This window comes from Ascaphus truei, chromosome 1, assembly GCF_040206685.1.
Source record: "Ascaphus truei isolate aAscTru1 chromosome 1, aAscTru1.hap1, whole genome shotgun sequence".
In the NCBI taxonomy this organism is placed as follows: Eukaryota; Metazoa; Chordata; class Amphibia; order Anura; family Ascaphidae; genus Ascaphus; species Ascaphus truei.
In genome coordinates this window covers 313,949,113-313,962,967 of record NC_134483.1, presented here as the reverse complement: position 1 = coordinate 313,962,967, position 13,855 = coordinate 313,949,113, and the positions used below count along the sequence as shown (strand labels likewise).

Here is a 13,855-nt window from a genome sequence, read left to right as displayed (position 1 = left end):
TATTAGAGCAACAAATTTGGAGGTCTAATGTGCAGCAAGTCAAGTGGTGTAAACTTATTTAATTTCCTTTATAATACTGTTGTTTCTCTGCTTTCCACTTAAGCTATAATACAGTACATACAAAATGTAAAAAGTATACACGAAATAGATTGATGGGTATTCCACTGTTTCCTCAATTATTGAACAGGGTGTTCATTTAAGTATTGCTGAATTATTTTTATTTGCTTAATAACCAAGTAAATAATGTATGGGATATAAAACGGAATTTGGCACCAAATCAACATAGCAGCACTGATTTTAACAACTCTGGGGTTGCTGGGACCCATGGTCGAAATTTGTGATGCTGCAAGAAGCACTACGTAGTGTTAAATGACCAACCCCAGCCATTACCCCACAAACACCCTGCTCTACACAGAACAATCCATCGCCCCCAGCACACTAAGGGCCACCTTTACGAAGCGGTGCTAGATTAGAAATAATTTTACGCTCATAAAAGTCACATGGCTTTGCACAGTTTAGCAACTATGATACTTAAATCCATCATATTTACATGTCCAACCAACCCAACAAAGAGGGGAGCGCAGTGGCCCTTGAACTACTGTCATGTGCCCTTCCCGTAATGGTACAGGGAAGTCTGCAATTCATTTGTATTAGTGATGCAATCATGATCAGGATGACACATTTCCAACAGAATAGAAGGTTTACATTGGTAAGCCCTACAGATACAAAACGCATCTAAGGCTAGAAGTTTGATATGGGGTGTACTAGGCCAGCGGTGCGCAAACTGGGGGGGGGGGGGGGGGGGGGAGGGGGGAACGGGAAGTTGCAGAGGTCCCGCGCTCTTTGTCACGATAGCTTACAGGGTTATAATATACACCAAAATAACTGGGTTGAATTGAATGCGACTGTGATATGATAAAGAAAGTTTATTCCTTCAGGGAAGGTGAACACACAATATTGAACAAATAACACAGAATATATACACTTACGTGGGAATGGGGCAATGAAGTAATCAGGATTCAGATTAGCAATTCATCAGGCATCAGGTATCATTCAGATGTAATAACGAAGAACACGAACTAACTCTGGGCATAGAGCTGACAATTGGTTATATAGGATTTGGGCTCTATCCCTAACATTGGGTCTCAGATATTGGTTCACAATTATCTGTACCCAATTACCTTTTGCCAGCTAACGTGGGAAGTACTTTGGTACCTGCCCCCAGGTAGCTGGCACATGCGCACAATCCCTTAGTCAGGCTCCCCTTTTCCTAACCCCACTCAAAAGAGTTGGCGTCTCCAAGTCTGCCAGAAGGGGATCTGGGCCGGGGAAGCCTGACTAAAGGTGTAAATTATGGCACTTCATATGAGAGGCCATGTCCTGCGTTCTCTCCACCCTGTATATACAAACCAGGGGGGGAGGGAGGGGGAAAGGAGCCTTTGATCAGTGGCCTTTGTGTAGACACACTGTTCCCCCTGCCCATTAACATACCGTGTGGGTCAGCAGCTTTCGCGGGCTACTAGGCATAAAATACAGTACATTTACAATATTTTATATATATCAAAATATTCCATTCAGTTGGGCCGAGCGGGTTAAAACTTGCCAGACCCTCATGCCGGAGGGGTCTGTACATGGTGGCCAAGTTTCAGCTCGCTGCGACCCGCCAAACCGGAGATACAATATTACATTTTAAAATTGACATGTTTTAGAAATTGCATTTCTCCGCCATTGATGTCAATGGCAGAACCACACTTTAACCAGTTACCCATATTCTGTTTGGTTGATCATAGAGGGCTGGAAATTGCCATGCAATCACGCCAGAGCAGTGACTACACGGTGGCCAAATCCCAGCCCTCTAGTCCTTACAGAACCGAAGATATGGGTTTTACGTTTTTGCACTTTCGGACTTGGTGTTTTAAAGCCACACAACTTTTCTCTGCCATTGCGGTCAATGGGGCGACCCTCGTGGCGGCCGCGTCCCGTTCCTGTGGCCATTGCCCGTCGGACCCTGTTGGGGTCAAGTAAGGGGGTCCCCCTGAGCTAGGGGCAAAAAGAATTAGACCGCTATCTGCCCTAGGACCAGAGTTACAATTTTAATATGAATGTTCTTGGCTGTGACCAAGTTCCCACGCCAATTTAGCGATCAAAAGCTCTTTATTGAAATTGTATCCGCTTTCGGAGATTGCGGTTTGGCGGCAGCCAACTCGTTCTTGGAGAGCGAACTCGAGGAATCCCCATTGAAAGACATTACGCCATTCACTTCAATTGAGAAATTCCGCTTATCCTCTCGGGCGCCATTTGCTCATCTTCTTTGATATCAGGCCAAAACCCTTGAAATCTCCATAGACTTGCATGGAGCTCCAACGGCGGCCTATGGGACGGGCTGCAAACGGGGATTAAAAAAGGCGGGATGGGGAACAAAGGGCCATAAACATGTAAATACAGTTCACCCTTTCCCTGCCGACCTGATCCCAGTGTATGTGGTTGGTGCATACACTGTAAGGGGAGAAATACATGTAACCAGGGGAAACACGTTTTGCACTGAGGCAGGGGAATAAAAACACCAAACATACATAACAGCTAACCCCTCGCCTCCCATACGATGGTGGGGGTGGCCAGCTGGGGTGTAACCCCTTTATTACCGGGCCACCCCCCCTCCATCTCTACACTCTTCCCCAAGGCATTTCAATTAAATGTCGGGGAACCGGACGAGGCCTCTGCAACCTCTACTTACCGAGGTTCAGCCGGCTTCTGGACGCGTGACCATGGCAACTTCATTTGACTTCGCCGGGTCACCTGACGTCACGGTTGCCACAGTGACGTGGCGTCAAATGACGCGGGGGTCACGTAATTTGACGCCGCGCGAGGTAAGGAAGGGGGGGCGGCGACCGGCAGAGCAGGCGGGGGTGGGGGGGGCGCAGCATAAAGATTTTGTGCGCCCCTGTACTAGGCTATATTTTAATGCTTTTGCTGTGTTAATGTGTACAACATATTAAAGCAGCCGTTCAAGCAATATCCTTCGTGTGTTTTTTTTAAACATATCAGTTCTGTACTAAAAAAAAAAAAAAAAAAAAAAAAAAAAGCTAAAAGTATTTTCTCAAAAACAACATTTGTAATGTATTCTAATGTAACAAGCATTTTTGTTTCTATAGCAACCATTTACAAAGTCACATCCCCTTCCTTTTCTTATACAGGCTCTGGCTCTTGAGTCCTGCTCGCTCTCTAGCAGTGCACCAATTGCATCTAGTGATTGCCTGGTCACATGATCTCCCCCACAGAACTTTACCCAAGATGCACTGTTCTGCAGCACGAACTGCAATTTAATGAACCCCCAAGACTAATCTTTGCTGATCGATCACAGGAGAAAGGATCGATCGGCAATTTAGCTAAATCACTGGTCAGTGTGCAGATTGTATTGATGCACATACTTTATTGAATGGGGGGAAAAAAATGTATTTCTAAAAACGACAGCTTGAACAGCCACCTTTGAATTTGAAAGAGAGAGGACAGAAGCCTGATAATCCCACTTAAAGGACGGTTTGAGTTTAATACACTTGCATATACTGTGGACTTTTGATCAGGACTTGATTCTGAGCCAATTCTTATTTGGCTACTTTGTGTCTTGTAGGGGGGGTTAGGGTTAAGGGAAGTACCTTGTGGTTCCATTGGACCCAAGGGAACAGGCCATCACCCCGAAACGTTGCCCCTCTTACCCTCCCCCATTATCTTTTTCTATGTTTATTTGTTTGCAGTTTTTGCTTTAGTGTTTTTTTCCCCACTCCCCTTCCCTGTGTTACTCTCCCCCCTACTCTTGTGCTTTTTAAGATCCATATATTCTGCATTTATAGTCATGTAGCATTTCCATATTTGTGTGATACCTATTGTTCTATTATTACCGCTATTACATTTTTGGCATATTCCATGACTTTCGTTTTCTCTATTAATCAGTGTGTGCTGGAGCCTTTTTTGTAGTTTTAATTTGTTGCAGCAACAGAAATTAAAGTCATATTAGTGCCAAATCTGCATCGCAGTGCAATAAACAGAATCCGCCAACACAAAATCTAATTTTGTACATTTGAGAAAGAACTTATAAAATAATAAATTATAAAAAATAAAAAAAAATAAAAAAACACACACAATCAGTTCAAGCAAATCTCATGTTTATTTCATAGGCCCGGGCCATGGAGCATTCGCCCGCGCGGAGGCTGTGAGGTCACCCGCGTGAAGCGAGTGCTTTCCCTGTCCATGGTAGACGAGCCGTGGGGGGCGTCACAGAGCTGGTTCGCCCTCATTGGGCGAACCGCTCATGTGACCTGCATGCCGCACCAAGAAATCAGTTGTAACCGATTTCGTGCGCAACGCGCGCCCCCTCCTATCTCCGCCCATGCAGTCTATGGGCGCGATCAATGCCTTAAGGCAATCTGATTGCGCCCCGCACGGACGCTTCCGTGCGGTTTCGCACACCATGGACGTCGCCTTAGATCAATTTAAATTCTCGCTCCCAGGTGTAACCTAATTTTCCAAACAAGCTCAGCAACCTACATGGACCCTGAAGGGTTTTATTCTGAGCGGCTTATAACAAGGTAATTAAATACAAGGGTGCTGCTTTTGTTGCAGGATAACGCCCGTACACCCCAAAAACCTGCAGGAGCCTGCACCATTCTGGGAGTTATTCAAGCTTATTCAAAATTCCCCCATTCAATATGTGCATCAATACAATCTGCACACTGACAATTGATTAGCTAAGTTGCAGATGGAACCGTTCTCCTGTAATCGATCACTCGGATTATTTAATTCAGTTCTTGCACAGCATTTTGGGCAATGTAGTCCAGCAATATTATGTGACTGGGCAGTTACTAGATACAATTGGTGCACTGCTAGAGAGAGGGTGGGGCCAGCGCCTATCAGAAGGGGAAGGGGCTGTCGCTTTGAAAATGCTACCTACATTAGAAACGTCTTTTTTTTTTTTTTTTTTAAATGCTACAAGTACAGAACTGATTAAAAAAAAAAAACACACACACACCATGTACTGTAGGATATTGTTTGAACTGCTGCTTTCAGAAAGGCAAAATCTGTTTCAAAAACACAAATTCAAAAACCTAAAGAAAAAAAATATATATTTTATGTGTATACACACACACACACACACACACACACACACAAAGTGTGTATCCCTTCTGCCGAGTCAGCATGCAGTAAGGTATTATATCCTACTGCAGCGTTTTTGTAACCAGCGTTCCAAGGAACCATCGAGTTCCTTGGGCGTCCCTAAAGGGTTCCCTGCACTTTTCTGGTCATTTGAAAATTGTATCAAATACAGAAGAATTTTACAATGCATCTGATCTCAAATGCAAATAGAGAGGGTTGTTGGGTGTTCTTCAGAATTTCACTTCGGGTTCCTTAACAAAAATAAATAAATAAAAAAAGAGAAGGGTTGGAAACCACTGTCCTACAGCATATGAGATAAAGTGACAAGCAAACCATAAGCCACAAGCAAGCGAGTTACCCATCTGTTCTGCAATGCACGGTGGTGAGGATGAGGTTTCGAAACGGACTGATAAAAATAGATGAGTGTTTAAGTGACTGCCAATTGTATCCTTAATGTTGGCATTATACCAAAAGCAGATTTAACCATAAACCGTTATAGATTCATTTTAAAATGTATTTCATGGTCAATTGGTCTAGCTAGTCTCTTGTTTACACTTGGGCTCTCGTACAGGTCATGTGGGCCATCTCTACAAGAGGTCAGTCTAACCTGGATGTAACAGCAGCACAAATAACATGGTTTCTTACTCATAATGCAGGTCAGCATTCAGTTGTCGTCACCTATGCAGGGTGACAGCGGCTCATTTACAAAGACTATGGAGTCATATTTATTTACTAATCAGGTCTGGAATACACCTTATTCAAGTCAACTCCATTTCTAGGAAAGATAAGGGGAGGGAGAGGAGGGGGGGGAGGGAGAGGAGGGGGGGGGAGGGAGAGGAGGGGGGCTGTTATTTTATATTGCACCTTACAATATACCCCCTTAAATTGCCCCCCCCCTTTTTTTGAAATCCTAGTTAGCAAAATCTGCCTCCACTTTTCTAAGGCCTCGGCCATGTTAGTTGCTTGCTGGCAGAAGCGCGCTGAGGCGCGCTCCCGCTCAGCACTGAGCCCCTACAGCCGCAATTAGAGCGGCTTTAGTAGGGGCTCATCTGCGCTTCCGCGCGCTTGCGGAAGCGCAGGTCTTAGGGGAATTTAAAATTCCCCCGCTTGCCGGCGAGACAGGCCGGTCACGTGAGCGGTTCACCCAATGAGGGCGAACCAGCTCCGTGACGTCACTGGCCCGCCCCCGGCCAGTGACGCGCCCGCCCCCAGCAGGCCCGCTGACGGCGCGTGCGGTAAGCAACCGCAAGGCCAGGGAAAGCACCCGCTTTCCCTGAGCCTCAGCGAGCAAGCAGGGAGCATGGACTCAGCCTAAGCCTATCTTGGTTGTTGGCATCTACCACACCCTACAATCCCTGACTGATATCACCCAGTTTCTTGGTTCCATTTCCTCTCTGAATGAGATGAGTGAGCTGCTAGTTCTTGGGGATTTAAACTACAATTGGCTCAACCCTAAAAACCACAAAATCCAGACACAACTCACGTCACTTAACCCAACAACTCATTTCCCAACCCACACAGACAAACCTGAAATCTCACAACCATTCCTTGCTAGACTGGATTCTCTCCTCAAATCCCAGCAGAATCCAATCCTCTGGCATCCTTCCTGACATTTTTCAGTGAACATGCAATAGTGTACTGTGTATGGAAAATTAAACCACCCGAATCAAGTTCTAAAGTTCTCCTCACTAGAACATTTAGAAACTTTATCCCACAACAGTTTCTGGCTGACCTTACCAACTGCCCTTGGTACAGAATCGACTTAATTCCCGACCCAGATTCTGAGCTTCATTATTTCCAATCTGAGTTTAAAAAAAAAAAAAAAAATTCTGTGATACCCATGCTCCACTACGCAGAATAGGGGTACGGGGGGCCCACCTACCGTGGGTTACAACTGACCTTATAGCACTCTACCAGCTCAGGGATGCCTTGTGGAAAAGCTACAAAGTAACTGGCACTACCAAGGATCTTAATCACGACAGATGCCTGCGGAATATATGCACAAGGCAAAGAAGACATGCAAAAGCACAATATTACCCTGACAATCTTCACCAGAATACATCAATCCCAGCTAACTTCTGGAAAGTTATCAACAATATATTCCCATATTCCAGCAAACAACAACAAGTAATATCACTAAGGAGGGCATTTCTCTGACAAATCCCACTGACATTGCAAATGCATTCAATGATTACTTTGTGGGAAGTGCTACTAAATTAACAAAACGCAATCCAACCCACAAACATGAACCTCATTCTGAGAGTACCCCTATAGCCCCACTCTCTCCCAACACTGGCCACAATTTTAAATTTGTCCCAGTATACGAAGAGGAGATGACACAAGCGCTCCTCAAACTAAAAAGCCAATGTGGGCCTGACTTACTGCAATCTAAGTTCCTAAGACTTGGTGCCCGAGCCATTGCTAAACCAATTGCTTCCATAGTCAACTCTATCCTGTCTGCAGGCCATATCCCAAGACCTGGAAAACTGCCAGAATTGTCCCAATCTTCAAAAGTGGGGACAAAAACACAGGGGCTTATGCAGAGAGGAACGTTATTTAATGTGAAAACGGCAGGAAAATAGCCACAGAATTGAAGTAAGTTATGGTCGTATGCTGAAAGCTGCGTTACCTCTTTTTTCTGATGAGATTCAAAATTGCCAAGTTTTTCTGGCTACATTGAACTCGCTATAATATAGGGCAGAATGGCGAGTTGCAGTGCATCTATGCTACCTGCATACCACCCTATTTTAACATGGCGAATTTACCAATCTCGCCACGTGTTTGGCAATTTTTAAAGTAAAGAAACCTGCTGTGGCGAATTTTATGAATCTCTCCATGTTCTCTGCAGGACAAGCTTCTCTGGTGCATATTTTCGCCAAAAGATGGCGCTATTTTCCTCCTCTATCCTCTCTGCATAAGCCCCACAGTCTCAAATTACAGGCAAATATCTCTTCTCTCAATTCTAAGTAATGGAAAAAATGTGTTCACTCCCAATTAAGCAATTACTATACAAAGACAAATTTCCCTAGCCAATTTCAATCTGGATTCCGCCCCAAACACTCCACGGTAACTACCCTGCTAAAAGTTTGCAATGAAATCCAGTGTGGAATGGAACAACTCACTGGTGCAATATTCCTAGATTTTGCAAAGGCTTTTGATACTGTGAATCATGTTATCTTGCTTAAACTCAAGTGCTCTGGAATAGGGAAACATATTTTAAACTGAAAATATAGGACCCTTTCAGTGTGAGATGGGTAGGCAGATATTGGAGAAAGGAAAAAGCTGAGGTATTAAACAAATTCTTTGCCTCTGTGTTTACCAGGGAAGAATCAAGTTCAATAGTAGTTCGGCAGGAGGAAGCCACAACCTCCATATTAATGAACAATTGGTTAACTGAGGAAGAAGTTCATAAGCGACTTGAAAAAATTAAAGTTAATAAGGCACCTGGCCCCGATGGCATACATCCAAGAGTTCAAGGAGTTAAGCTTAGTAATAGCAAAACCATTATATTTAATATTCAAGGACTCCATTTCCACAGGCTCAGTACCACAAGATTGGCGTAAAGCAGGATGTGGTGCCTATATTTAAAAAGGGAGCTAGATCACAACCGGGAAATTACAGACCTGTAAGCCTGACTTCAATAGTAGGGAAACTACTTGAAGGTTTAATACGGGATAATATTCAGGAATCCCTAATGGAAAATAAAATTATTAGTAATAGTCAGCATGGATTTATGAAGGATAGATCTTGCCAAACTAACCTTATTTGTTTCTTTGAGGAGGTAAGTAGGAATCTAGACCAGGGTAATGCTGTTGATGTGGTCTACTTAGATTTTGCAAAGGCTTTTGATACGGTTTCACACAAGAGGTTGGTGTACAAAATAAAGAAAGTTGCACCTGGATTGAAAACTGGTTAAATGACAGACAACAAAGGGTTGTCATAAATGGAACTTTTTCAGGTTGGGCTAAAGTCGTGAGTGGAGTACCTCAGGGATCGGTACTGGGACCCCTGCTTTTTAACTTGTTTATTAATGACCTTGGGATCGAGAGCAAAGTCTCCATCTTTGCTGATGATACTAAATTGTGTAAGGTAATAGAATCAGAGCAGGATGTAATTTTTCTTCAGAAGGACTTGGAGAGACTGGAAACGTGGGCAGGTAAATGGCAGATGAGGTTTAATACAGATAAATGTAAGGTTATGCATTTGGGATACAAGAATAAAAAGGCGACTTACAAATTAAATGGAGATATATTGGGGGAATCGTTGATGGAGAAGGATTTAGGAGTGCTTGTAGACAGCAGGCTTAGCAATAGTGCCCAATGTCATGCAGTAGCTGCAAAGGAAAACAAGATCTTATCTTGCATCAAACGGGCAATGGATGGAAGGGACGTAAACATAATTATACCCCTTTACAAAGCATTAGTAAGACCACACCTTGAATATGGAGTACAATTTTGGGCACCAATCCTAAGAAAATACATTATGGAACTAGAGAGAGTGCAGAGAAGAGCCACCAAATTAATAAAGGGGATGGACATTCTAACTTATGAGGAGAGGCTAGCTAAATTAGATTTATTCACATTAGAAAAGAGGCGATATGATAACTATATACAAATATATTCAGGGACAATACAAGGAGCTTTCAAAAGAACTATTCATCCCACGGGCAGTACAAAGGACTCGGGCCATCCCTTAAGGTTGGAGGAAAGGAAATTTCACCAGCAACAAAGGAAAAAGTTCTTTACAGTAAGGGCAGTTAAAATGTGGAATTCATTACCCATGGAGACTGTGATGGCAGATACAATAGATTTGTTCAAAAAAAAGGTTGGACATCTTTTTAGATGGGAAAGGTATACAGGGATATACCAAATAAGTATACATGGGAAGGATGTTGATCCAGGGATTAATCCGATTGCCAATTCTTGGAGTCAGGAAGGAATTAATTTTTCCCCTTAATGTTGTTTTTTGTTTGCCTTCCTCTGGATCAATAAGTATAGATATAGGATAAAGTATCTGTTGTCTAAATTTAGCATAGGTTGAACTTGATGGACGGAAGTCTTTTTTCAACCTCATCTACTATGTAACTATGTAACATTCCTACCTATCAGGTAGATCCCAACATGTGTCCATCTCAGGCTCTAGCTCCAACCCCTTGGATATCACCTGTGGTGTCCCACAAGGCTCTGTTCTAGGGCCCCTACTCTTTTCAGTGTTCATCAATGATCTTCCCACAGCTTGTAAGGGAGCTTCAATACACATGTATTCAGATGACACAATCTCAGGCCGCGCGTATAGTGCCCGCGACATCACCGCTAGCGAACGTTATATTTCGCTTTGTGTGGCGGCGGCGTGGGCTACCAGGCATTTGATTTGTTCAGGGGCTGTCACGAGGCGACAGCCCTTGAAAAATCAAATATTCCCGGCTTCCAAAGTCCGCGACAATCGCTCCATCGGGCTTACTATAAGCGCACGCGGCGGCAGCAATGTATTTGTTTTTGGGCGGCGTCACCCGTCGCGGGCACTATACGCACGGCCTTATATGCACCCAGCCCTAGCCTCTCCGACCTTGAACACATACTTCAATCTGACTTTGAGACTTGAAAATTGGATTTCCCAAAACAAACTGTTTTTAAACACTGACAAGACTGTAACAATGGTATTTGGGACCAAAGATACATTTTTAAAGCTTCCAATGACTGAGCTCCAGATTAGAACCAACGCTAACACCACCCTAACTCCTGTTACTAGTTTCAAATACTTGGCCATATGGTTTGACTCCCATTTAACATTCGGGATGCACTTTGATACCCTGACATCCAAAACCTATGCCAAAACTAGGTATACTTTACAGGAACAAATCCTACCTAAGTCTGCTAGTCAGAAAGCGTATCGCACAGCAGATGCTAATGCCAATTATCGACTATGGAGACATAGTATACGGCTCAGCATCCCAAATCCACCTTAGCAAACTTGATACTCTCTACAATTCAATATGCTGTGTTGTTCTCCAATGCAACTACAACACACAACACTGCAAAATGCTTAAAGAACTAGATTGTGCCTAGACTCAAGTGATGACCAAAAGTTCATCTTTCCTGTCTTGTCTTCAAATAGTTTCTTGGCAAGCTACCCGTCTATCTGAACAAGTTACTCACCCCTACCACATGCAGCACTTATCTGAGATCTGACTCCAAAAGACTGTTCATGGTCCAAGGCTCAGCAAATTATCCAGTCGCTCCTCCTTCCTGTGCACCCCAAAACTGGAACAATCTACCAGAGACTCTCACAGCCACCACCAGACTAAGTTCTTTCATAACTAAAGCGGTCTCACATTTTAACCTGGTCTGTAACTGCTACATACATCTATAATATATATTATCTCTAACTGTGCGTGCTATGTCGTATATAACGTATACCTTGTTCACTTATGTAACCATGTATTATTTGTCATCTTAACTCTATGCCCAGGACATACTTGAAAACGAGAGTTAACTCCATGTATTACAGTACTTCCTGGTAAAACATTTTATAAATAAAAATAAATAAAATAGGCTGCAGGAGATGTTCGAGCACTGGAAGGCATCTTCACAGAAGACTTATTTATGCTCAAAATTTACTAAGGGGTAACAAACACCGCTCAAGAGGTGAAAATTAGAAAAAGGTAATCAATAATAAAAAATAATCAATAATTTTGAATGTAATGTGGTAGTGCCCTGATTACCGCTGTGCACTAAACATTTAGAGCAGGAAAATCTAATGACTGAAGTCATAGATTCTCAACGAGATACACACTTGTGGATGCCAATACTGAACATTTAATTTCTACATTAGAATAAAATGCTCACAGCAAAACAATATAGTGATAACAGTATTGAAAATTATTACATTTACACTTCGTTTCACATGCGATTAAACCATCATAGTTGCGTGCGATCAACTGGCGATTTAGCAGCATATTAGAGCTGCGTACCACGATGAGCTAGAGCAATCAGATGTAGACGGAGGTTATATCTCTGTGACACTGTGTTCAATAAACATTTATAACCTATAACTGGTTATAGCAGATCCAAAAATTCAGGATCATTGATTGAAGAGCACGCCGTGTCTCGGATCTTCTCTCCCACAGCACAGAGATAATATTTATATCTTATCTCATACAGGTTTTATAGCCACTCCATTTACATGCCACACTTGTCTCCGTTTTAACTTTTAAATACTTTCATCATTTTTCACTATATTGTATGTTAATGTGAGCTGAGCAATGTAGAAGTTAAATGTTAAGTATTTTGTGTAGTCCGTAATAGTATCTCTTTTCAAGAATCTAATTTTGGTCATTAGATTTTACGGCTCGTAAATGTAGTCATTTCAACCCTGTAAAGTTAAACCAAAGAACGAGTTCAGGATTTTCTCATTTTAGCTGTTGCTTTTCCAAGCTGCACATTAAATTGTAGAGACCTTTGATGTGTGTGTGCCACAACACTGCAGGTTTCAACTGTTATCTGCTCACCTTGCTCATTAAATATCCCTTTAACATTTAAGAGCGTGATTCATATTGATTTTTTTCCTCTTTACCGTTTATGGTAATCACCAAATTGGCCAGACATTCAAGAGGACAAAAAGTAGATATTAGCACAACAAATGTAACTGGTCTTCAAGCTGCAGACCAAGCAATATCCTACAGGAGGGCCCCAGTCATGCATGCGGCGGCTTCCGTTCTAAAGGACCCGCCGCAAAGCGAAAATCGCTGGAAAGCAGAACCGGCGATTTTCGTTATGTGCGCATGCGCAGAACGGCAAAAAAACCCGTTCTGCACATGCGCAACCCTGGACTGGCCCGTTCTGCGCATGCGCAGACATGGCGGCCCCCTTCTCGGTACCGCCGAAAAGCATCTCGCCGAGAAGCGGGGCCTTGCTGTACGTGTGTTTTCTTTAATAGATCCGTTCTGTACTATGAGAAAATACTTGTAGAATTTTTTTTTTTTTAAACTGACATTTTTAATATATTATAATGTTACAAGCAATTTTGTTTCTTTTGCAACCATTTACAAAGTCACATCCCCTTCCTCTTCTTTAACAGGCAGTGGCACACCCCTTTTTGAGCCCTGCCCTCTCTCTAGCAGTGCACTAATTGTATCTAGTGACTGCCTGGTCACATGATCTTCCCCACAGAACTTTGTATCTTGGGCCTCTTCTGCTGCACCGACAGCCATTAAGTGAACCCCTGAGCCAAATCTTTGCCCATCGATCGGCAATTTAGCCAATTACTTATTGTGTGGATTGTATTGAGGCACATACTGAAGGGGGGGGGGGGGGAAGAGAGAAGGAAAAAAAAAAGGCAGCTTGGACTGCTGCTTTAAAGGACAGGCCTTTACTTTGGTATAGCACAGCAAGCTCCAGATTTGCACACCAATGTATACTTTTTGCAAGTTCATTTTTTTTTTTTTTTTTAAACAAGCAGTTCAATGCTAAATGTCTATACGGTATCTATACAAAAAAAAATGCATATCTTAATACAGTATATCTATATTAACATTAAACTAAAAAGGACCGAACACTATTCATTAAAAAAATTAAATGTGAAGAGGAGATCCAAGGTTTAATTATTTCCTCCAGTACATAAGTTATTGTAAAAGTATTTTAAAAATTATACTGTGGCAACACAGTTCAGAAATAACCTTTTGAGCCATATATTTTGGCACATGGTTAAT

At 42.7% G+C, this 13,855-nt stretch overlaps 1 protein-coding gene across 2 annotated transcripts in view; it reads right to left on the bottom strand.

Annotated features, from left to right (window-relative positions):
* Window positions 1-13,855, bottom strand: part of GPAT3 (glycerol-3-phosphate acyltransferase 3) — a 60,647-nt gene that overhangs the window by 45,886 nt on the left and 906 nt on the right. The window lies entirely within an intron of this gene.